At 45.2% G+C, this 27,051-nt stretch overlaps 1 long non-coding RNA gene across 3 annotated transcripts in view; it reads right to left on the minus strand.

The window, feature by feature from the left end:
* LOC147102684 (uncharacterized) overlaps positions 1-26,810 on the minus strand; it is a 316,332-nt gene extending 289,522 nt beyond the window's left edge. The window contains exon 1 of one of the 3 annotated variants that reach the window (XR_015073056.1): positions 26,171-26,810. This is a non-coding gene — a long non-coding RNA (uncharacterized LOC147102684). The remainder of the gene's footprint in view (positions 1-26,170) is intronic. The other 2 variants (XR_015073055.1, XR_015073057.1) reach the window with 2 other exon arrangements.
* Positions 26,811-27,051: the final 241 nt, after the last annotated feature.

Here is a 27,051-nt window from a genome sequence, read left to right on the forward strand (position 1 = left end):
TTTCATCAGTCAATAAGTCAGCAGTTTAATAATTCAATGACGCAACCAGACAGAGGTCTTGCTTCGGACATGTGGAAAAGGTAAGAAAACAAACTGCAGCTGAATGCTTGATTTTGTAGAAGTCCAAATACAATAGCCAACATTTACCAAATGCAAACATTAAAATTACCTGTCCATCTTGTCAAAAAGATAATGTAATATTTTCCATCAACTATAACTGCCAGCTTGATGCAGTAGGTAACACCCTTGCCACTGAATACAAAGGTTGTAGGTTGAAGCCCCACACCAGGATGTAATCCGGAGCGACTGAATACTGAGGGAGTGCAGCATCGTTGGAATTGCATCCGTCAGATGAGGTGTTAAACTGAGGTGCCATCTGCCTGTTCTGATGGTTCAGGATCAAATGGCCATGTTCTTCGGGTGTACTGGCAAACATTCCTTCCTCCACCAATACCATCAAAAATGAATTAGCTAGCCATTCATCTCATTGTCATTTGTGGGATCCTGCTCGCTGACATGAGGTGATCTCACTGAAACATACAAAATTCTTACAGGGCTTGACAGGGTAGATGCATGGAGGATGTTTCCCCTGACTGGGGAGTTTAGAACCAGGGGTCACAGTCTCAGAATAAGGGGTCAGCCATTTAGGACTGAGATGAGGAGAAATTTCTTCAGAGGGTGGTGAATCTTTGGAATTCTCTACCCCAGGGGGCTGTGGAGGCTCAGTCATTGAGTATATTCAAGACAGAGATCAATAGATTTTTGAATATTAAGGGAATCAAGGGATATGGGGATAGTTCAGGAAAGTGGAGATGAGGTAAAAGATCAGCCATGATCTGATTGAATGGCGGAGCAGGCTTGAAGGGCCAAATGGCCGACTCCTGCTCCTATTTCTTATGTTCTTATGCTTCTCTATATAACTGTGACTGCACTTCACAGAAGTTAATTGCAGTTTGAGACCTTTCTGAAACACATGATAAGAAGCGATAGAAATGAAAGTCCTTATTTCATCTATACACCGTTCCACGTATGAGGCTGAGCAATATTATATAATAACTAGAAGATCTCCACTTGCATTATTAGAATGAGTTGTCAATCATGTTCAAATGTTTCCAATGCTTCAACTAAGTCGGTTGCAGACTTGGCAGTATGGAGACGAGAGCGGACTGAAATTCTTCATCATTACTTACTACTTTAGTGACTCTAAAATTCAGAGCTGTCTCCAGACCTGAAACACTACTTCATTTGATGCTATTATTACAGTCCGTCGACAAGTCTCAGAACTGATTAAAAGATTGTAAATTAAAAGGCACATCTCACAGACCAACTAAGGCCACAGTTATGGCTGGCAAGGTGGACATGCTACAGTAGGAGGCAGGTGCAGAGTGCTTGGCACTCCAGCAAACTTTCCCCAGAGGACAACTCCGCAGTTTGACTGTCAAGGCGTGGTTGTCAGGTTCAACGTTGTGTGCACTACCTGCAAGACCTGGAAACAGATGAGAAAGAAGGCTGCAAACCTTAAAAAAGCTGCCACGGGCAAGTGGCATGAATCTTGTCATTCATGTAAAAATAACTTCTGAAATAATACTGGGCGGCCTGCTGGTGGCGCTGTCCAGGGAAAGTATAAATACTCGGGCACGGGCCCAGCTTGCTCAGGACATTTTGTAAACAGGAACTAGTGAAGGACAACTAGACCTCCACGCTGTGAAACAGTTGATTAAAGCCTTGTTTAATACTCAGACCAAGCGCCTCGTAGTTTTCTTACGTCAATTTAATCAACTGTTTGCTGCTCCATGCTCTGAGTGGTTTTGGGAACAGACGGCTACGACTCAAACGGTAGAAGGGAAGATTCGTCCAAACCTCTAAGAGTGATCCCTTCGTCGACGAAGTGGAACTGATGGATGTCAATCCCACGTACGCATACGTGCAGTACCCTGATGGCCGGGAATCCGCAGTGTCACTTCGGGATCTGGCTCCCTGCCCAACCGGTCCCACTCGATAGTGGGATCTGTATTAATGACGCCGATACCCTGCGCTCCTCTGAAGACGACGCCCTACCCGGGACGTCAAGGGACCTGCCAGCTATTCCGCCAGATCGACCCGGGGAACAGCCACCCGAAGCCAGGGAACCGGTCAGTCACTGACTACTGGGCAGGGTGAAGCCAGCTCTGCGCCTGTGGGGGCCCGCACCCGAAGCCATGATCTCCCCAGTCCCCCTCAGGTCGATCAAGGCGACATGGACTCTGCCAGCCCGCTGGCACGAACTAAGTGACCCAGGGACCAAAACACGGTCTGAGGAAACGTGCCTTCTGGCCACCGACGGCGATCCAAATGACTGCGTCTATTCTTAGTCCGATTAATTCGGTAGAAAGCCGCCGCCGGACATCCAATCTTTCAGGCGGGAAGAATGACATGAATCTTGCCATTCATGTAGAAATGACTTATGAAATAATACTGGGCGGCCTGCTGGTGGCACTGTCCAGGGAGAGTATAAATACTCGGGCGCGGGCCCAGCTTACTCAGAACATTTTGTAAACAGTTACTAGTGAAGAACAACTAGACTTCCATGTTGTGAAAGTCGATTAAAGCCTTGTTTAATACTCTGACCAAGTTTTCTTACGTCAGCAAGTCTGCTCATTTACATAAGCAGGCCACAAAGTGTCCAGGCAATTTGTTGCACATTTACTGCTGACCCTTCTGTACTTTGGGTACTGTAGCAGTGCAGTGACATTTGGCAGCCACATCCTCCTGATGCTAGTCAGTAAGAAAGATGAAATTACTAGCTATGCTGACTGATCCATCAGTAATTTCTTCCATATATCTCTGGACAACACAATGGCTGATCCCTATGTTAGGCCCAAAAGAGACCAAGGCAAAGAGTTGAGTTCACTGCTTGCTACTGATAGTAATGACCCTATAATACAGGATGGCTCCAGGTGTCCTTGCAGCAGATGGAACAGAGTAAGTGGCTCCATGTTGCGCTGCAATAAATTTCCCCTGGTTATTGCCAGATAGGTTGTCAGTGCTGATCTGCATCATGACATGCACAGCCAATCATGTGCCTGCTGATTTCCCTGGCATGCTGTCATGACTCATGAAGTAACACTGGGCGGCCAGCTGGTGGCGCCGTCCAAGGATTATAAATACTCGGGCGTGGGCCCAGCTTGCTCAGGATGTTTCTGTAACCAGGAACTAGTGATGTAACTAGAAATCTCATGGTTGTGAAACAGTTGATTAAAGCCTTGTTTTATACTCAAACCAAGCACTCAGTAGTCGTTTTACATCACATGCCTTCTTTTGTCAAGTATTATTTAAAACAAGGAATACAATGATCGGAGTTCTTTTAAAGCAATCCCTATCATTGAGGTAACAGCTTCCAGTTAAAATCCCCTCCAGTGGAATTAATGTTGGTATTGTGAGAGACACAGCACAAAACGACATTTTTTTCACAGATCTTCCTGTTCCACAGAACACTTGGACAGAGTTTCTGTACAGTCAGTTTCTCTGACATTGATAGCAGAGATCCTGCTGATCTCTCATTTCACAAACATTCGCCCATGGCCTGATCCAGAAAACACTAAACATTAGCTGGAAAACATACATTAATAGGCTAATTAGCTGAAAATTACATTTCAAATTGTTTACTTCTGTCCCTTAAATTGAGACTTTAAACAGCTCTCCTTTAACTCCTGTTTACAAGGGTCAGAGGTGCTGCTGGGTGGGTCTTCTGCTCAAATGTCAGAAATGTGGCCAGGCCTGCTAAGGGGAGATTTTTTTTTCTGCAGAATGTTGATCCTGAAGGTTGAATCATTTTTCCCACTCCATTTAGTATTAAAACAGTCCCAACTCCGTTAAAATCCAACTCGGATACAACACAGCTGAAAGTAAAGTAAGGTTCTGACCTCTTCTCCCCAACAATGTGGCTTAACTCCAACCTCAAGAGCATGTACCAGGGTGATCTTTCCAGTTACATTTTTGAAGCCAACTATCCTTATGATCTGAACGAGACTGCCAATTTAGTGCCAATTAGTGTGAATTATGAGCAGTTGTATGCTATGGGCATGTGCCCATGAGAAACTGGAATAAGGCTGCTCAAACTCGTTCTCTGAAGATCTTTTCAGCTGACAGAGGAGACTTTTGCTTCAGCATTCTGGCCTCAGTTCAATCTCAGGTCCCAAAGATGAAATAATAAAATTGTTAATCCACTACGCACCCAGTCCACACTATTCACTTTTCCCTTCGGCCAGGAAAGTGCAAAGCAGATTATGTAGCTGAATCACAGGCTGCTATCACTGTGGATTGTCAGGAAAGGTACATTTTGCCACAGTTCAATACAACAGCAGTTTTTCCACATGTTGGGGCCTCTCCTCACTTGGTAACCACTGCTTGCATTCAAGCCCATGACGACAACAACAATAAGTAGTTAGAACCTAACTAGACATCACTTTACTGTATGTTCTCTGCAATTTCTGAGCTTGCAAGAAGATTTTCAATTGACAATGGATCAGAGAGTCATTACACATAATTAGTTTAAAGATCAAATCAAATTCAAAATTTATCACTGTGCAATTTCAACCAATTTTGGCATGCCAAATCAGTGGGTCTGATGTAATCAAGAGGCCAACTAATAACAAAGAGGTTTCCAGAATCCAAAGTAACATCCTATTTTTGAGAAATTTAACAATCATCCCAAAGGCATTAAGAAAGGACAGGATGCAACATATCCACTCACTCCACACTGGAATAGACAATTGCTTGACAAGCAACGAGAATGCGGCCAAGGCTGAATATAGAACTGAAAGACTACATTTCAGAAATGTCATATTGATACCTCATTAAGTAACTGAATAGTTTTCAGTGGCGATAACTATCTGAGCACTATTGCTATTCAAAGTACTGCAAAATTTGCTAATTGGATCCCCTCTCATTCTTCTAAACTCCAGCGAATATAAGCCCAATCGACCCTCATATGTCATTCCTGCCATCTCAGGTATCAGTCTGGTGAATCTTCGCTGCACTCCCTCCATGGCAAGAACATCCTTCTTCAGATAAGGCAACCAAAACTGCACACAATACTCAAGGTGTGGTCTCACCAAGGCCCTGTACAACTGCAGCAAGACACCCTTACTCCTGTACTCGAATCCTCTCGCTATGAAGGCCAACATACCATTTGCCTTCTTAACCGCCTGCTGCACCTACATGCTTACCTTCAGCGACTGGTGCACAAGGATACCCAGGTCTTGTTGCACTTCCCCTTCTCCCAATCTATTGCCATTCAGATAATAATCTGCCTTCCTGTTTTTGCCACCAAAGTGTATAATCTCGCATTTATCCACATTATACCTCATCTGCCATGCATCTGCCCAATCACCCAACCTGTCCAAATCATACTGGAGTTTCTCTGCATCCTCCTCACAGCACACATGCCCACCCAGCTTTGTGTTGTCTGCAAACTTGGAGATATTACATCTTGTTCCCTTGTCTAGATCATTAATATATGTATTGTGAATAGCTGGGGTCCTAGCATCGATCCCTGCGGTACCCCACTAATCACTGCCTGCCACTAGAATACTTGATATCTGTTTTCAAATGATGATCCGAAGCTTACTTCTGAAGAAAGCAAGTGTATCAGAGTGCAGAACTTCAAGTATGTTACTTCATCACCAGAATCCCACAGAACAACTAGAAAACCAAACCATTAGTCCAAACAATAAAATCTTGAAAGGGGATGACTGTAGATAGGGCAGACAAATACTTAGCAATGCTGGACTATAGGAATACACCTCTCCACGGAATGGAAAGTCCAGCGCAGAGGGTGAATAACAGAAGAATGAAGGCCCTATTGACTACAAGCAATTTACTCACACCAGAAATGAATGAAAATATAAGAAAAAAAAGCTCATCATTATTACAGGAAACTTCGCGATATCCGGCACCGACGGGACCGGCGTGATGCCGATCTATGAAAACTTCCGGACAGACCAGCGCTAATGTTGAAGGATACGGAGGTTTTCATCTCCGTATCTGACAACAAACATTGTTGCTTAGCAACAGCTTGTAAACAGTCGGCCCGTGCCTTGGAAGCGTCTCTGTAGCTTAGCAACAGCTTCAGAGAGGCTTTCCAGAGACTGACTGTTTAAAAAAATGCTAGGAGAAGAAAAAAAACTAACAAAACGGCTATAATAGCAAAATACTGCGGATGCTGGAAATCTGAAATAACAACAGAAAATGCTGGAAATACTCAGCAGGCCAGGCAGCATCCGTGGAGAGAGAAACAGAGTTAACGTTTCAGGTCTGGGACCCTTCATCAGAACTGGAAAAAGCTGGAGATGTAACAGATATTAAGCAGGTGCAGAGACGAGGGGGGGTGGGAGGGGGGTGGTTAGGAGGGGAGGAAGGAATAGAAAGATCATCCTGTACTTTTCTAAGAGGCAGGAAAGATAAAATGTTGCAAATGGGAATGGCAAAAATCATACTGCATGAAAAATGGAGGCAGGGATAATTATCTGAAATTGTTGAACTCAATGTTGAGTCCGGCAGGCTGCAAAGTGCCCAATCGAAAGATGAGGTGCTGTTCCTCGAGCTTACGTTGAGCTTCATTGGAACAATGCAACAGCCCGAGGACAGAGAGATCAGAGTGGGAGTGAAGGGGTGAATTAAAGTGACAGGCAACCGGAAGCTCAGGGTCACCCGTACGGACTGAACGGAGGTGTTCCGCAAAGCGGCTGCTGATTTCTGCCGTTAGATCGAGGTTTCCGGCCATGCAACCTCCGGATAAACCAAAGTTTCCTGTACTGGGAGTCAATGGGGGAGAAATTCGGTATCGTCCCGTTTGGGGTGTAATTATCGGCCGGGCGCAAAGTTTAGTGCCTGGCGCTAATTATCGCCTCCGACTGCAAACTTGGCTTCTATCGCCCCTGGAGGTGATTGGAGCGCTAAATCAGGCGCTACACACCTGTCTTAAGGCACTAGCGCCAAGGCGCGAGGCGCTACCTCAGAGCTCTGGCGCGGCTCATGTGATGTCAGTCAACAATGGAACACAGACACACTGGCGCTGGCCAGTCCTTAAAGGGGTGGGTCGATCTTACTCTCCAGCCACACCCTGCTCATTGCAGCCTTGAATCTCGGCCTGGAGAGACCCGTACATCAATTCTGCTGGAAAGAACAATGGAGAGACCCAGGGAAAGAGCTCAGAGTGCAGCCCCCCATAGACTCTTCTAAATCGATGTAAGGAAGGTCAAATCAAAATGAACCTGCAAAGTGCTGCTCAGTACCCAAAACTCCTTCACACAGCATTGAATCTCTCCAGAAGTGTGTGTGTGTGTGTCTCTCTCTCTCTCTCTGAATGCATGGTGCAAAAATGTCACCAACAAAAAAAGGCAGGAAGCGGTTGCCTTTAAATAACGCTCCCCCAGTCCCTTGCTGACTGCAAAACGCTCCCCTCAACCTGTCGTTGCTAGCGGCAGGCGGTAAGGCAGGGGGTGCCACTCAATATCCGGTCCGGGACGCTACATGCTTGACTGACGTCACGATCTGCGGGCGCAGGAGATCGTGGCGGTAGTGTTTAGCGCCACTGCAAAATGTCTGATCAATTTCGTGAACGGCGGAAACATTGCCGCACCCGGGCGCTAGTTGTTTTGCGCCCCATGGAGTAGAGGAACAAAGGGATCTGGGAGTACAAATACACAAATCACTAAACATTGCGACGCAGGTTAGCAAGGCCATAAAAAAAGCAAACCAAGCACTAGGGTTTATTTCTAGAGGGATAGAATTGAAAAGTAGGGAAGTTATGCTAAACCTGTATCGAACCTTGGTTAGACCACACTTGGAGTACTGTGTACAGTTCTGGTTGCCATATTATAAAAAGGATATAGAGGCACTGGAGAGGGTGCAGAGTGATACCAGAAATGCGAGGGTATACATATCAGGAAAGGATGAACAGGCTGGGTCTCTCCTCTTGAAAAAGGCAGCTGAGGGGTGACCTAATAGAGGTCTTTAAAATTATGAAAGGTTTTGTTGGAGTGGATACAAAGAGAATATTTCCACTTGTGGGGAAGAGCATAACTAGAGGCCATCAATATAAGATAGTCACCAAGAAAGCCAATAAGGAATTCAGAAAACTTCTTTACCCAGAGAGCGGTGAGAATGTGGAACTCGCTACCACAGGGAGTGGTTGAAGCGAATAGTGTAGATGCGTTTAAGGGGAGGCTGGACAAGCATATGAGGGAGAAGGGAATAGAGCGTTATGCTGATAGGTTTAGATGAGGAAAGACGGGAGGAGGTTCGTGTAGAGCATAAACGCCAGCATGGACTGGTTGGGTCGAATGGCCTGTTTCTGTGCCGTATATCCTACGTAATCCTATGTAATTTTGTCGGCACTCAGAGGGCGGATTCAGAGGCGGGTCCACTGTCAATCAAAAAGATTGACAGCGGGGCAGTATCCCGCTCTAAACCCGCCTCCTTGTGAGTTTCCCTAGTGACGGCTCTGATGCGTTTTGCAGACCCGGCACTAAGCAACGGGTCATGCAATTGAGATCGTTAAGAGGGTGTTTAAAGCAATTTTACCAGGTACAAACCATTTTCCCAAGTTTTCCACGAGGCTCACGCCAGGTAAGTATGTCGGGTTCTGAACAACTCTCCATTTCTTTGAATAGGTGAAAGCTGCAAAAGAGGTTTAAAAGCTACCATTTCACAGCTGGTCAGTTTCCAATCTCAGAAGCTTCAGCCTTCAGTATTTGGAAGAGATTTTTTCAGCTTTATGCAGTTGGGAAGTGTTTGCAGTAAACTCTCTATTCACTGTCACCTCTTTGGAACATCATATCTTACCCCTGATAGATTGCTTCTGTCATCTCAACATCGCACAGGTAACCAATGTCCTCTTTAACAAGTCCGCAAATTATATCAATTTTGCTACTGATGAAGCCAGTGTCAATGAGCGTGCATTTGGCTTTGCCGCTCTAGCAGGGAGTCATCGATTGCACACACGTGGCCATCAGGGCAGCCCATCACAACCCAGTAGTATTTGTTAACCACAAGGGCTTCCACTCCCTCAATGTGCAGCCGGTCTGCAACCATAAGAAGATTATCATGCATATGTGCGCAAAGTTCCCTGGCCGCTGTCATGACTCATACATCCTGCACCATTCCACCCTCACTCCGCTCTTCACACCGGCTGGCTGCTTGGAGACAAGGGCTATCCCCTGAAGACATGGCTCATGACACCTTTGAGGAGGCCAACAAACGAGGCTGAGGGACGTTATAGTCAAAGCTACATCTCCATGGAGAAGTGGCATCGAGCAGACAAGAGGCTTGCTCAAAATGCACTTCAGATGCCTCGACAGATCAGGAGGAGCCCTTCAGCATGCACCAGCCAGGGTCTCCTGAATAGACGTGGTGTGCTGCGCCCTGCACAACATAGCGCAGCAGCGAGGATTAGCACTGCCTCATCGGAAGACGAGGAGGAGGATGAGGAGGACGAGGACGTTGCTTGAGGATGAAGAAGACCTGGATGAGCCGGCGGTCCCATTGCGACCAGTGCCTGAGCACACTGCTGCCCGTCATGCCAGGGATACCCTAATCAATGGCAGATTTCAATAACTTCATGCAGCTCATACATGTGGCAGGCGTGCGCAGGTTGGCCTCACTCCACACCAACACCATAGAGCAGTCAAATAATGATTACTCCCTTGTTTTGACTCTCACCACCATCGCTGTGTGTGAAATGAGCCCTGACCCTTCACTCTGCTACTTCCATTTGATCACACACATTTGGCAATGACCTCAAAGTGTCACAACTAGATGATTTATTAAAAAGACTTCATAGAATATAAACATTACATTGATAATGAAAAAGACACCCGAGTGACTAGCCTTATGACTATTTGTGTGGGATCGTTCTTTTCTGGGTGCTTCTACGTCGTGCTACCCCTGTAGCTTCAGCAGAGGTAGAGGCAGCCTCCTCACCTCCGTGCTGTACCTGCTTAGATACCTTTGGCGGTCATCCTCTGGGTTTTGGAGCCAGTGATGGCTCCATCAAAGTCTGCTCCTCCTGCGACTTTGCATGCGCAGACTCGGCCATCACTGTCCGGGGAGGCATCTGGGGCTCTGACCGAGGGATTGGCAAGGGAGTGGAAGTCAGAGCACTTGGAGCAGAGCCCCCACTTCCATGTCCCCTCCCACCATTGTCCCTCTATTGGGCCACCCACACTTCCCTACTAGCAAGTAGCTGGAGAGCACCTTGCTGCACTTCAGTGGGGCCATGAGGGCCCACCTCTATACGGACATCCCTCCTACAAAGGACGTCTACGAGCCTCTGGTATCTATCCTCCATAGATGTCCATCTCTCCTCCATAGATGACTATCTATGTTGAAGAGAAACCATGTTCTCATGCGACTGGTGCTGTGTCTCCACCATGCAGGTGGCCATCCTATCCATGGAGGAAGCTATAGTTGCCAGTGACTGCACCACGGTGTTGCTCATGTTGGAGAAGGACTCCTCCACTCTCTGCACACTAGCAGTCACCGCAGTCGCAAAACCAGTTAGCGCCTCCTGCACTTGTTCCTGCAGCTCCAGGATCGCCCTCTTTCTCAATGGCCCCCGAGGCTCAGTGTTTGCATGCAGCTGAGCAGAGCTAGGAAACTCCTGCGCCCTCCGACGAGGAGTCTCCACTGTTGTCACTGTCTCCACCATCTGCTGCTGCTTCAGTTGTGATCTGAGACACACCAGGTGACAAGACTACTCTATCTCGCAATGAACACACCGAGGTGTGCGACTGCGCTGGTGTTGGGTTGCGTTGTCTGAGGAGTCTTCTTGCTGTTCCTCCTGGATATTGTGGGGGGGCTCTTGATGGACCTGTGGGTGAGTGAAGACATCAGTTAGATATACAGGATGTCTACTGCAGACACATACCATTATCCACATGATGAGCATTCAGTTTGTCTTAACATCACACCTCATATGAGGGACTGATGAAAGGCATGCAATTGTATGGAAATTCTTTCTGTCACCAGCTTCTTGTGAGCCCCTCTCTCCGTTCTCCCACTTTTGGCAAGTCCACCACTCCAGCAATCTCCAGTGCTGCCCCCTCTGCAGTGCTCAGATATGCCATGGTTTGTTGAGGGCCTCCTTCCATTCTCTCCCTCTTATTGTGGGCTATCTTTTCCTGCAAGGAGGGACAGAAGAGATGGTTCAGTGAGAGTGATGGAATGAGCGTAAGGAATGGAATGGCATAGAGCTTTACAGGGAGACTTTGATGGAGTGGGTTGGCAATACCAAGTTGCCTCCTTTTGTGTTGTTAGTGCTGTCATTGCATAACAATGAGGATGAGTGTGAGGGCTGCATAAGAAGATGGGGACCTGATACTGTAGCTAGAGATTTGGGATGGATGAAGGTACAAGGGATGTTGGGGTGTGTAACGTTGTGCGGGAGTAGTGGTGCCAATGTAGAGTGGTGGGAATGTGATGACAAGCACAGCAGCATCAAGGTAAGTGTGGCTTTATACTCACTTTTCCTGATCTTACAAGATCATTGAACCTCTTCCAGCATGGCACCCAGGTGCGAACCACTGACAGCCCTGAAACCTCTTGCGATATTTGCAGCCACGCTGCATTTGTCTGCTGGGGAAGCCTCTTCCTACCGTCCGTAGGGAAGAGAACCTCCCTACGTGCTCTCACTCCCTCCACAAGATGATGGAGGGACTCATCTGAGAAGCGAGGTGCTGCTCTTTGGGGCTGGAAGCTCATACTTCAGAGATGCAAACACTGACAGCACTGAATGGTATGAAATTGCAACTGAGACTATCTGGGGCCATGGCCCCTTTTAAATAAACCGACAATAATCGCATCATCCGGTGACGTCAGCTGACCGCACCTTTTCATCGGGCTGGGAAATGCGCGGGGCGGGCCTAACAAGGCCCATTAGGGCAAGATCATATTTATCGACGGGATCCATGCAGCAGCGGGGTCGACCCCCGCCACCAACCTCTCCCACCTTGAAGCCACCCAGGTAGGTGAACTCACGGCCATAGTAGGCCTTTCAGTCCCTCAAGCCTGTTCCGCCATTCAACTAGATCATGGCTGATCTGTATTTTAACTCCATCTACCTGCCTTGGCTCCATATCCCTTAACACCCTTATCTAACAAAAATCTATCGACCTCAGTTTTAAATTTTTCAATTGACCTAGCTTCAACAGCTTTTTGAGAGAGTCCCAGATTTCCACTACTCTGTGTGAAGAAGTGCTTCCTGACATCACCCCTGAACGGCCTAGATCCAATTTTAAAATTAGTTTTCACAAGTATGCTGAGGACACTCGGCTCTCCCTTTCCATCACTTCTTTCAACCTCAACCACCAGGAATTCTGCTGTCTTGGCACTGATACCACCACCGTAGTAATTTTTGATTCTGGGTATATTAAAGTTGTTAGAGGATTGAGACTATATTTACACCGAAGAACAATAAGAATGTTTAGTTACTGGGATGTATTCTTTGAATCAGGAAGTGTAGTTCTCCCTGACCAAAAGCAAGGTGCCTACATACATTAATAGTACAGGAAACTTTGTGCTATCCGGCACCGACGGGACCGAGCTGTTGCCGTCCCATCAAAACTGCCGGACAAACCAGCGCTAATGTTGAAACATACGGAGATTTTGAGCTCCGTATCTGGCAACAAACCCTGTTGCTTAGCAACAGCTTCTAAACAGTCGGCCGTACCTTGCAAGCGTCTCTGTAGCTTAGCAACAGCTTCAGCGAGACCTTGCAGAGCCTGACTGGTGAAAAAAAAGCAGCGAAAAGCAGAAAAACCTAACAAAACAGCTCCTGATTTTTGCCGGTGGCTCGAGCATTCCGGACAGTTAACCTCCGGATAAACCAAAGTTTCCTGTAGATTTAAAAAAATTAAAGCAATTATATCTTAGCTACTGTACCACTTAGTGTTTAGTGCATTTACAAGTGTCATCTAGTTAAGATGATGCAAGAGGTTTCAGTTTTGCTCACTGTTTGCCACAGTAACCTATACTACGATTGCAAAACTTCCTGACGTTTCAGAGAAACTCACTCGTACCTAGGCTGAGCGGCTGAATCCAAAGCATAATACAGGCTGATCACATGCTGCTGGCCCGGGAGGCTGTTTATTCCAGTTAACCACAGTCTTGATAAAAATCACAAAATCTGCCACATGGCGAATGAATAACAATGGCAATGCCGAGGAGTTGTACAGGGTTGAGCAATCCTTTGTTTAATACGACTGGGTCTCCTAAAACTAAAAGCAGTGATTAGAAAGCATTTGCTAAAGTCTATGGCCCTGCTTTTTGCAAACAATTATGTTTAAAAAAAATGCTGCTCTTCTCATGTCGTTTTTTTACATGTAATTTTGGCTCTGGGATGTTCAAAAGCACGTTATTAAGTTTCACCTCATCTTCTCTTCTGTCAGTCACCCAGTGGCACCCATTGGACAGACTGTAGTCTGCAGCAAATTCTTTCCATACAAGTTTCCATAAACACTATGATTTAATAAATTTTACACACCTTTCATAGAAACTCTCGCTAATATCAACAGAATATTTTAGTACAGTTTGATTATGTAAGCAAATGATGTGGCCAGGAGGCAGACAGCGTGACTCGAGAGAGAGAGCGGGGAGGAAAAGTGATGAGTTGGCAGGTTTAAAGCGGCACATACTAAGACACAGAAAAAGAACAACGAGTAGTATGATTTGCAACGGTGAAAAAAATAAAACAGGTTTGCTAAAAATAGTCCCAAGAGTTATTTCTAGCACAACCTGTTGAACATGAGATTTGGCCACTATGGTCACCATCTTGTCGGAGTTGAGGGCTTTTATTTCCAGACATTTCAAAACAGAAATAAACAGCATGAATACAGAGTAACATGGAGAATGGATAACTGAATGTGAATATTAAGAAGCAATTTCATAGCATCAAATAATTCCGGTTTATAACCATCACTCACACCCTGACACGAGTTTACAGCCTTCAATCACTGCCCTATACTTGTTACTTTTACAATATATAATATACCGTGGGGATACTTTTAACTCGCTCTCAGCTCCTCTTTACAGTGGGCAGTTGGCAAGATACTCATGTAATTAATGCACAATGACACTCATACTTAAAGATCAACAATAGTGGCTTAATATATATTGTGCAGTGAAAATGGGGAAAGAGACACATTTCAGTGTAAAACTAGAAGAAATCCTTTGTGTATAATACCCAGCATTAACCACGTGCGTAAATATCTAAAAATGGCTGTTATCACTGTTTTATCCATAAGATATTGTATACAATTCATTTACCACAAACCTATTGCTTAAAAAAAGTTAGGTGATACAATCTGTTTGAGCTGTACTATACTGTAGCGCAGAGAGTTAGGAGGTGATTACACAGCCAAATATCCCTCAGATGGCAAGTTTCCAATCTCGATCACGATTGAGGGGGACAAGGGGAGGCAGCAGGTACTTTGTGGACTCTTGGCCTACCCCAACCAGACAGGGTGTGGAGAGATTCAATCAATCAGAGGGTAAATCAACCCAGGCTACTTGTATGAACCTCCTATTAGTCAGATGAAGATTGGCACCAGCACCTGCCTACGTCACTACAGTGATTATGCTTCAAAAATAATTTAATGGGCATGAAGTATTTTTTTTATGAACAAGAATCTCTTTATTGACTGATAACCTTCTAACATGGCAATAGTCATCACTTATTCTCAATGTTACAACCTCTCCCATCATAATGCTGCCTCGAGGATTCACTCAAAAATAGTTGTTAGAGACTTTTTTAATGGATTCTCTATTTGTAACTGCACAGTGGACACAGATTAAGAATGTAGTTTAGTGGCAGAGGATGGATCACTGAAGTAAGTATAAAAGCAGGGAAGTTCTGTTACAACTGTACAGGGCATTGGTGAGACCACACCTGGAGTATTGCGTACAGTTTTGGTCTCCTTATTTAAGGAAGGATATACTTGCATTGGAGGCAGTTCAGAGAAGGTTCACGAGGTTGATTCCGGAGATGAAGGGGTTGGTTGTCTTATTGAAAAAAGGTTGAACAGGTTGGGCCTATACTCATTGGAGTTTAGAAGAATGAGAGGTGATCTTATTGAAACATAAGATTCTGAAGGGGCTTGACAGGGTAGATGCAGAATGTTTCCCCTCATGGGGGAAACTAGAACTAGGGGGCATAATTTCAGAATAAGGGGGCACCCTTTTAAAATGGAGATGAGGAGGAATTTCTTCTCTTAGAGGGTCGTAAATCTTTGGAATTCTCTTCCCCAGAGAGCTGTGGAGATGGAGTCATTGAATATATTTAAGATTTTTGAAAGGCAAGGAAGTCTGGGGAGCGGGGAGGGAATTAGAGTTGAGGCCAAGATCAGATCAGCCATGATCTTATTGAATGGAGGAGCAGGATCGAGGGGCCAAATGACCTACTCATGCTCCTACGTCTTATGTAAGGCAGCAAGGTCCTGATGCAATCCACCCAAGGCTCCCAAAGCTCCATCAGAGACAGGTACATTTTTCTAATCAATTCAATTCAATTTTATTTGCCATATGTAACTAGTACAATGGAATGCTTACTCCCCGTAGGGACACGTCAGCTATTTTTACAGCGCCGTGTTCAGAAAGTCAATTCTTTGGCATCCAGTGGCAGTGGAAGCACGATGTCCCTCAGCCGCTCCGTCCTCCTCATCACCGCGGCCTCCTCCTCACTGTTGCCGGCTCGGCTCCACGTGTGGTGGCCTGCTTCTCCCGCTCACCCTCTGGCCACCATTCCCGGCTCCCCTCCTCCCAGTTGGATTGCGAGTCGTCGTGGCTGCTGCTCGATGCGCTGCGCTGCCTCCGCCCGACTCGCCGAACACATCCTCCGGTCGCCACGGCCTCCACCTCACCGTCGCCGGCTCCATGGTCCGACAGCCCGGGGCCTGCTTCTCCCGCTTCCGGTCCGGCCTCTGGCCGCCATGCTCGGCTCCCCTCCTCCCAGTCGGAATGCCTTCCCGCTGAGGAGCTGCCGGCCGACGAGCTCTAGCGGGTCGACATGGCTGCTGCTGCTGCTCGATGCGCTGCGCTGCCTCCGCCCGACTCGCCAAACACCTCGCTCTGGTTGCGGGAGCGAGCGGCGAGAGCGGGCCGCCCAAAGCAGGGAGAGTGTGCTAGCACCGGACTGTCTCGGTCGCCATCTTGACTTGATCCCTTATTATGTTATTGTGTTTGGGATTGGTTTACCTTTTGTTTGGTTGATTTTATTTTTCTAGTATCCAGACTGGAAACTAACTTCTACTCCATTGTAGACTCAGCTGGAGTCAAATAAATTTGTGAGTAAATGTGTAAGAACAGGGGTCTCCAAATTACAGCCCATGGTCCGATACGGCAGGTCAGTTCTATAGGTGCTATATTTCTTAATCACTGGTTTGTCCTGTTTGATGTTAATGGGCTTGGAGGTTTTGAAAAAGTTATTCTTAGCACTGTTACCACAGTGGTGGGTAAATCCCAAATCAGAACCAGTAAACCGGCTCGAATCCACAGCTTGAATTACATGCAAAATAAATGGACAGTTAATTTAAACCTTCGATATGACCCATGAGGCTTCATGGTGTGCAGCACAGTGGTCCTCATAACCTGGGCACTGCTGTAGAAGAACATTATGGTATATCAGAGATATGAGGAGTAGGGTTGCGAAGGGGTGGAAAGTTTCCGGTAAATTTCCGGAAATTTTCCACGGGAAGTTTAGCTTGGGAATTTTGCCCAAAAAAGCACATGCTAGCATAATATTGTTTTTTTTTATATACAGGTCCTCTCTTAAAATTACTAACAGAGATGGAATCTTAATTATTAAGGAATTTCTTAATCAATATATGTTTATCTTCTTACTTGGCTTGTTTTAATAATTACAAGTTTTGTGTGTGACTGTGAACAAATGTGTCCTGATTGGTTGGATGAGTGGATGAGTGATTAGCTCCCTCTATTGGTGATGTAGCGTCGTGCATGCACAGGTCATGCTTCCATCACATGGAGCATCAGGAAAAATTTACTCACCCTGTTGCAATCGTGCTGATCGACCGCAGTTCGACACAGAGACAAATGCCCTTTATTTCTCTGCATAATACAATGCCATGTTTACTGTCGGATGTGTGGAAGCATTTTACCCCAGGCATTAAAGATGGAAAGACTGTGTACATGTGCAAACACTGTACAAAGCCATATGTAAAGAATGCCACAAAGATGCAGCAGCATTTATCCAAATGCAACAGCTTTACTCAAAGCTCACAGCAATCAGCCCAGAGTTCCTCTGCTTCCATTCAAGAATATGATGGTTCACATTCAGCATCGGGCTCCTTATCAGCAACTGCTGGCCCACTTGGAAGGTTCTTTGATACAATCGATAACCATAGCCAGAAGAATGCAGATGAGTGCCTTGCTCGAGCTGTATATGCGACAGGCTCAGCCCTCATGCTCACAGCCAATGTGTACTAGAAGAGATTTTTCAATGTTATTCGCCCTGCATACTGTCCTCCCACCAGACATGCTTTGTCTACTTATTTGCTGGGGGCTGAGTATAACAGAGTCCAAGGAAAGCTCAAAGAAACGATAGAGATGGCAGATTGTGTTGCAGTTATCTCAGATGGGTGGTCAAATGTACGAGGGGAGGGCATCATAAACTACATCGTCTCCACTCCTCTCCCAGTGTTCTTCAAGAGCACAGACACGAAGGACAACAGACACACAAGCACATACATTGCTGATGAGCTGAAAGCGGTCATCAAAGATCTTGGATCACAAAAGGTCTTTGCAGCAGTTACTGAGAATGTTGCGAATATGAAGGCTGCTTGGGCTCAAGTGGAAGAGGCCTACCCTCATATTATGTCTATTGGGTGCGCAGCTCATGGGCTCAACCTGCTCCTCAAGGACATCATGGGTTTGAGAACCATGGAAACACTGTACAAGAGAGCCAAGCAAGTTAAGTATGTCAGGGGAAAACAGGTAGTTGCAGCAACCTACAACTCCAAGCAAATGACAAAGAACAAGAACACCACACTGAAGCTGCCCAGCAACACTAGATGGGGTGGCGTTGTCATAATGTACAACAGCCTTCTGGAGGGTAAGGAGTCACTAAGAAATGGCAGCATCCCAGTCTGGGGATATGGAAACCACCATCAAGAAAATACTGCTGGATGATGTGTTTTGGGAGAGTGGTTAGCAGCCTTAAACTACTCTCACCAGTAGCATCTGCAATTGCTCAGATTGAAGGAGATGACGCTGTCTTGTCAGATGTTCTCAGGCTTTTTGCTGATTTAAAAGAACAAATCAGCATTGCCCTACCCACATCTCTGCTGTTCAAAGCAGAGGAGAAGGTAATTGTTCAATTCATACAGACGCGTCAAGAATTTTGTGTCAAGCCGATTCATGCTGCAGCATACATGCTGGACCCAAAGCATGTTGGGAGACCGATACTTTCTGGAGAACAGATCAACAGCGCTTACAGTGTGATTTCTACCCTCTCACGCCACCTCAATCTGGACGTGGGCAAAGTTCTGGGTAGTCTGGCAAAGTTCTCTACCAAGCAAGGTCTTTAGAATGGGGACGGGATATGGGAATCATGCAAGCATATCAGTGCACATACCTGGTGGAAGGGACTTTGTGCATCTGAGGCTCCATCGCCCATTGCATCAGTGATACTCCAAATCCCACCTTCATCAGAGGCCTTTGAACAAAACTGGTCACTTTTTGGGAATACGCATACAAAGGTGCGCAACAGGCTGACTAACAAGAGAGTGGAGAAACTGGTGGCTATCCGGGCGAACCTACAACTTATTGAGCCAGTTACAGAAGTGTCCACCACACAGCTAGACAGTGACACAGAGGAGGAAATGGACACGTCAGAGCCAGAGTCAGAGAATCAGGAGGAGCAATGAGGAGTAGAAGACTCAGAAGACTCATGAGTAGAAGACTCAAAGGGACAAAATAAGGACAAATTACAGGCTAAATAAGCTGACGCTCTTTTTATTTTATTTTAGATGGGTCTTTTTTGTGGCGGTTCAATAAAGTTCAAAATTATAACCTAAATAAAGTTTTGAAAGCCTGTTTTTATTTGTATGGAACAGTATGTCTATTTTGATGACAAAGATAATATAAGTGTCAGAGACAAAAACCATCAGTGTGCAAAAAAACTCAAAATTCCCATAAATTCCCCAAATTCCCAAAAATTCCCATGGAAAGTTTCCTCTTAAAAATTCCTGGAATTATGCAACCCTAATGAGGAGGCTTATCTATTGCATGATCAGCACCAAATACCTTCTGCTTTCAAAATGCACACATTTTCTACCAACACTCTGCAAACAGTATTTTCTGTAAATCTGATGATAAATATTGCAATGCCAAATTATGGAATACTACAAAAATCTGTTACTTGATAATATCCATGAAATATGCTAAAAATGTCTTACACTGCGATGCAGAAATGCTGCTGTAGTCCTCAACACCGTTCCAACAAGTGTGAGTGATGAGCGCAATTAAAAATAACGCTGCAATGGGCTTCTACATCATTTTTTTGCTTTTAATTTTGGCTCAGTTGCTCATTGCTAGGCTGAGTGTGTGGTGTGTGTATGTGGCTTTAAACCACTGTTTTTCAGTAAATTGTTGGTGGCCAAACCTCCTGTTGTTTCCATAAAGACTTTGGTGCCACCGGCCTAGCAGATTCATGGGCCTCCCAGCCATTTGTTAGCTCTGAGGCTGCTTCCCTGGCAATTGCAATTGGTTGACAAATATTCCAAGTAACTGATAACCAGTGAGAATGGCTGTTGATCTAGTGTAATTATGAGGTGCGCAGGCATCGATTGCCTTTTATTTCCGTATAACTTCCCAGAGGTTTAGGTTGTATTTCTTTGTAAAACCTGTCTACCTGATCGAGACGCCAAGCCACCTGCTTCTAATCCAGCAGAGAAGGTCTGTGTTTAAGGCTGTCCCAGCTAGCAGAGAAGGTAGGTCAGTTCTGAAGCTGTGGCCTGTTTCGCTTGCAAGAAGTGCGTTTCTGTTTTGTGTGTTCTATTTATATAGAGAAAGTGAGTATCATGTATTCATTTTATGTATCAAAGAGAGTAGTTGTCTATGATTCACTATCTTATATTATACTAGCAGGGGGTGCCCGGCGTTGCCAGGGCAATTTTGGGCCGCGCGGTATCCCTGCCCGTGTGTCCCCTCTCTCTCTCCCTGCCTCTCCCCCTCTCCTCTCCCTCCCCTCTCCCTGCCTAGCGCGTCAGGCCCGGTGCCGTTGTGATACCGGCAGTGCGGGGCCTAGTGGTTGAGGGCCGGCCGGGATTGCGGGCGGAGACGGACCCGAGCTGAGCTGCCCAGGTGATCGCGTGGTTGACGGCCGGCAGTTGCAGCTCGCCCGCCCGTTGCGTGTCTCGGGCCTAGCGCTCGAGGCCCGGCCGGGCTCTGGGGCGAGACGGACCCGAGCTGAGCTCCCCAGGGGATCGCGCGGATGACGGCCAGCAGCTGCCGCTGAGCTCCCCTGCGGGCGGCGCGGTTGACGGCCGGCCGCTGCCGCTGCCCCGCCCGCTGCGTGTAAACTCAGCTGCCGCTCCCGGAGTCGCAATGTGGGGGTTTGTTTGTCTGGTGCAAAAAATGGCGGCGAAGTTTAGGGAGACTGGAGGATTAGGTCCCGCCCGTTACACACCGATTGGTCACTGAACTGTAGGATTGGTGAAGCAGCACGTCACTCAACGCTAATGAGAGGTAGGATTGGTCAACCGGTAATGAGTGGATTTTTGAACGTTTTTTGTATACTGTCCGAACATTTTTTGTCTGACCAAAAAGTAAATACGCCTATGAGAGTCCCCTAATGATAAGCTTTCTTTTGATATAACATGTGTGTAGGGACGCTCTATAACTTTTGATTGTATAGCCAGAGACAGACGGAGAGACGGAAAGACGGACCGTTTTATATATATAGATACTGTTCATTTACATGTTTTATTTAAATAATTAGTCTGCTGATATAACGCCTCAGTCTGATAGAATGTATGACCAATCCACTTTTCAAACGAAGAAAATCATTACGTGGCACATGATACACACAGAGTGAGGGTTCTCTGCAGTGATCCATGGGTCTCAGTATCATTTACCGAGATATTGGACTGAAAAATGTACATGTCACATTATAGGAGTTGTGAAATGTGTTTACAGGAGTGGCCAATAATGCTGAACCCAAGAAAATAGCTCGCACAAGAGCCCAAAAAACATAACCATCTGTTCATGAATCACAGCTTGTCTTCATGAATATCCTTTTTTAAGATGTGAAAATAACAATTACACACCTTTGTCCGCCCACTCTACTTACTTAAAAACTTGAAATTCCAGACACTTTGGGTTATATTTACGTGGACAGCACAGTGCCACAGAGTGGGACAAATGCTCAAACATGCTTCTGAATTCCACATGGTGAATTTTACAAGCTCAGTTGTGCCCAACTGGTGAGATGGTGCTGGGAGGACATAGGAGGAAGAGAATAAACTCCACATGTAAAGCCATCTCACGTCACACCTTCTGACAGTCAGCTTAAGGGAAGCGTTAGCAAGGCCTTGAAGCAGGGCATCCCTATGTATCAGCTAAGGAAGGTGTGTTCCATGGGCATTTCAAAGAAAATAGGCAAGAACATCAAAATGAATAATAACAATTGTTCTCAGTTTGCTTTGATTCTTTTTGAAATGGGCATCTGATATGTGCATAAACTCACTGTACTAGAGTCTCCACATCAAAACAACTGAGAAATCCACGTTAATAGAGCTTCCATTTACCTGCTATGGAGTGCACACCCTTTCCTCATAGGGACATGACACGAGAGAATTTAGGCATATGTTAGCAAGAGCCAAGGGTTGAGGACCTCAAGTATGCATAGGGGTACCGCTGGAATTTAGCCACAAAGCATTGGTAAGTTTCCTTTTGCATGTCCAGTTAGGACCACCCTACTCCTAAAGCATTGGCTTTTAAGTTATCTGGAGTGGAGTGGGAAGGATTCCAGCCGCCAATGATAATCTACCCCTTCAGGTCCTATCAGTTAGCCAGGATAGTTGATCAATCATCAACTAGGAGTAATGCAGGCTTTGCTTTAGTTAATAGGACATTTGTTTCTGAAGGAGATCATTATGGTAATATAGCTGTAACTCCCTTCCAATGCACCGTAGTAGATCCAATCCACTTTCTGATTGATGTAATCAGCTAGGTGATTGGCAGAAAATGTTCAGAGAGAGCGAGCTAAGAGCACACAGCAAAGGAAGATGGTGTATCAAGTATGATGTACACTATGGATCAGGTGTTTTGAAGATAAGCTCCTTTATTATTTACTAAAGTTGTATTAAAAGAATATCAAAAGACAAGGCCGAATGATGTTACTGTTAATTCACAGTTTAGAACATCAGATACTACTCATAAAATGGAATGTTCTCTCACGATTGTCTTTCTAATTCACATTCCCTCCAAAAGCTCATCCAGCTTTTCTGTCATGTGGTGCTCTGCTCAGGTAGTTCTCTCCAAGGATATACTGCCACTACTTCTCCTCTTAGGCTACTCATTTGACAGATTTTTTAAAAACACCAACAGCGTGGGGGAGTGGGTGGGGAGAAGGAGGAACTTAATTGAATAAGCGGACTGTTACTTGGCAAAGTCTGTGAAACCATTAATATCCATAGATAACCTTGTAATTCATTCACCTTTGCACGATCTTCTATTAATACCACACAAGTGGCTCCTTGAGCCTAGCGATATTACAACCCATGGGTACACTTGAACTAGAGCAAGAAAGAAGACAAACAACATGAAGTTATTATTCCTTGGAAGCAAATACCCACATTAAAGTGATACTCAGTAACATTCCTGTTTATTATTATATCGTAGCTTGCTCTAAACTTAAACGTCTGTTTCTTTGTGATAGGCAAAGATGTACAGTACATACAAGAGGTATTGGAAAAGTCAGCCAATGATTTGCTTGAATTTTAAAGTAGTACTCTAATTAGTATCAAAAAGAACCTCAATTTTATAAGACAAACGTGAGGTCCTACAAGGACGTCTCATTCGAAAGACAGCACCTCAGACAGTGCAACACTCCCTCAGTGTCAGCACAGAATTTTGTGTTCAAGTCTGCGGCGTGGGGTTTGAACCCACAACCTTCTGACTCAGAGGTGAGAGTGCTACCCACTGAGCCGCAACTGACACGGTGCTGTCCTGGACTACTGGCTTTGATCTGGGTATCTAAAAAAAAAAAATTTTAAGTGCTCAGCAGAAATGCACGGTGAGTAGCTAAGCCAAACGAGATCAGGAAAAAGTCCCAAGCTGAATTGACTGTTCTCACCTGAGGCATTACAAGTGGCCCCATCGCCACCTTTGGGTTACGAAGGGGGGGAAAAGCCTGCCAGAGTTCCAGCTCCTGCGTGGATGCCAGGTGAGGACAGGCTTAGCTTTGATGTCCCATGGTCAAATTGCTTGCCAACACTGACCCATTAATAATGAGCACTTTGGCAAAGGTACTGGAAGGTGACTGCCACCTGGACAACTGAGCCCTAGCAAGAAGTAAAAACCTTCAGGAAAGGAGAGAAGGGAAGAGAATTAATAAAAACTGAATAACCTTAGCTCTGACAACTAAATATTATTTTCTAGTAAATGCTGATCTTCAGTATTTCAAAAATAGGAATTATGGGGTGGGCAATTCCCTTCTCATCCATGGTCTCACTGTATTGGTGCCCAGTTCCCCTTTCAACTTTTTTTTTTGTGCGGCATTACAGAAAATAAATATGGAAGTGCAGTTTACAAGAAGTTATGAAAATGTCATTTTCAGAATTTCTAAACACATGATCTTTGGAAAAAGAATGGAAAGAAATAACTTGCTTTTTATATTGCCTTCCACAACCTCAGGACATCCCGAAGCGCTTTACAGATAATTAAGTACTTTTGAAGTGTACCACTGTTGTAATGTAGGAAATGCAGCCACCAATTTGCGCACAACAAGGTGTCACAAAAAGCAATGAGGTAATGGCCAGATCATTTGTTTTAGTGATGATGGTTGGGGGATAAATATTGGCAAAGAAATTGGGCAGAAAAGTGGCAAATGGAATTCAATCCAGGTAAGTGTGTGGTATTGCATTTGGGGAGGGCTAACAAGGCAAGGGAATACACAATAAATGGTAGGATACCGAGAAATGTAGAGGAACAGAGGGACCTTGGGGTGCATGTCCACAGATGCCTGAAGATAGCAGGACAGGTAGATAAGGTGGCTACGAAGGCATACGGGATACTTTCTTTTATTAGCAAAGGCATAGAATATAAGAGCAGGGAGGTTATGTTTGAACTGTATAAAACACACATTAGGCCACAGCTAGAGTTCTACATACAGTTCTGGTCACACTACAGGAAACACTAGCGAGGGTACAGAGGAGATTTACGAGGATGTTGCCAGGACTCGAGAATTTTAGCTATGACGACTGATTGGATAGGCTGGGGTTGTTTTCTTTGGAACAGAGGAGGCTGAGACGAGACTTAATTGAGGTGCATAAAATTATGAAGGGCCTAGATAGAGTGGATAGGAAGGACCTATTTCTCTTAGCAGAGAGGTCAATAACCAGGGGGCATAGATTTAAAGTACAGGAAACTCTCTTTTAACCGGCACCTAAATATCTAGAAACCTCTCTTAACCGGCAAAATTCAGGAGTAGGTTCAGCTAAGTTTTACTATATATTAGTGGCCATGTAACCGGGGTTCCTGGACCTGTGGTCGTGCAACAGGGACTCCTGGATCTGTGGCCATGTACGGGACTCCTGCACAAGTGCCGTGTAACCGGGGCTCCTGCACCTGTGGCCGTGTACGGGGCTCTCGTACCTTGGTAAGTATACCTCTCTGTAATCCGGACTTTTTGATCAACCGGCACCGCACCGGTCCCGTCGGTGCCGGATAAAAAAAGTTTCCTGTAATTGGTTGAAGGATTAGGGGGGAGTTGAGGAGAACTTTTTTTTACTGCCTGAAAGGGTGGTAGAGGCAGAAACCCTCATCACATTTAATAAGTACTTGGATATGCACTTGAAGTGCCGTAACCAACAAGGTTACGGACCAAGTGCTGGAAAGTGGGATTAGGCTGGATAGCTCTTTTTTCAGCCGGCAGACACAATGGGCCGAATGGCGTCCTTCTGTGTCGTAAATTTATATGGTTCTATGGTTCAAGACCCCAGGGAGAACTTTCCTGCTCTTCTTCAAATAGTGACATGGGTTCTTTTACATCCACCTGAGAAGGCAGATAGGCTCAGTTTAACATCTCAACTGACAGCACCTCCGACAGTACTGCAGTGAAGACTGCTGTTTTGAGGGCCCCTTTTAAAAGTAAAATACTTACAAAGAACTATGATTAATTTTAACTTACTTCTAATTTTTATATATCTAATTCAGTTGTGCCTCAAATTTTATTTAATGAGAAGGGGCTGATGACATCAGTGGGGGAAACTGTCTGGAAGGCATCAATAAGCCATTGAGTGTGAGGTGGTTGGATTAGTAATAGTAGGCTGCTTTGGTGGCCATGTCCCTTCAACTTAGTGTGTTAACTCCTTCACATTGTCTGGTACAGAAACTCCTTCAAGCCAGTGTCCCACTGATGTCATTAACTAAAAAAAAAAAAAATCTAGTAGAAGAAAAATATACAAAATAACAGCAAAAGTAAAGTTAAAAATTAAAACAGCTTACTGATTCAAAACTCCTATTTGTCATTAATGTAATGCATGTGTATATTCCATAAATATTACCATAAATTCATATTACAAATGGTTTACATTGTTATCCATCTACTTTTATCATCCCCAAATAAATGGAAAAATAAGCAAAAATATTTCTGAGAGTTGGCAGAGGACAGTAAAAGAGGAGTGAGTAGGGTACTGTCATTTATCAGTGTCTGCTGAAAATACCCCCATTACCTTGAACAAACACAAGTTTGAATATTCCGTGTTCATTGCCCCACCTATTGTAACACAGCAGATATTACATGAGTATAATACAGCAGGTACCAGAGACTTCCTGCTGGTGAGAAAAAACACACACACACACACAAACTACTTCAAAGACCAGGAAGAAAATTTCAACCAAGAGTGCGCGCAATGAAAAAAAAACATGAAGTAATAATGAAAGTAAAAACTACCTCTGCGTCCTGAAGCTGAGTGTGGAGGTCGCTGTTTCTCCAAAGGGTGCAGCTTGTGCAAGTGTTGCTGAGGAAAGACTTCCCTGTGTTACTTTTTTTGGGTAGTGGTGGGGGGGCGAACAGAGACTGACAGCTGCAAGTGAGCGACAGGGAAAGTGGAACTGCTGCCGACAAGCTGCTGGTTCGACCAGGCAATGGGGCTGCCGGAAACAGCCGAACGCGCTCTTCACGGAAACAGCCGAAGGCTCAGCGGCTGGTGCTGGAGCGCTCCGCCGCACTCACCACTTGACGGAAAGAGTCGAATCAAAAAAATAAATGTTGCTGACGGAAACGGTCGAGTAAATTCTGATTTTTATCTGTGGCAGTTTTTTTTTCTTTGAATTGCCAGGGTCAGACTATTGGAAAGAGTGAAGTGAAGCTTGTGCTTTTTTTTTTGGAAAACAAAAATAAGACAAATCTATTAAAATGATCTTAAAATGGGGGGGGGAACCCTGACTGTTACCAGACCTGACAGGTGATTCTTGTCCTTTCAGGTTGCACCAGGAAAGCTGTACAGATGAAGCATATGACTATCAGTTGGAAGTGCACAGGACAACGTGGGAGGAGAAGGGCGGGACCATTTCAAAAGGTTGCAAAAGTAAACAACTTGGTATCTCCAAAGATAGGGCTTTTGATAGCATATTTGCACATCTCTCTATGGACAGACAGTGAGAGATCAATGAATGCGCCAACGCATTGCACTGTGAAATTGTAGGAAAGGGTGCAGTTTGTACAGATGTCAACTTTGATAGTGCCAAAATATTGAGCTTTATTATATCCCTATGAGAATGGATGTCTCGGGCAATAAATAGCCCGTGGGCTCAATGGGAGGCAGCAGACTG

The sequence above is a fragment of the Somniosus microcephalus genome, chromosome 21 (genome assembly GCF_052327205.1).
Source record: "Somniosus microcephalus isolate GS21.2 chromosome 21, FLI_Smic_1.0, whole genome shotgun sequence".
Lineage (NCBI taxonomy): Eukaryota > Metazoa > Chordata > Chondrichthyes > Squaliformes > Somniosidae > Somniosus > Somniosus microcephalus.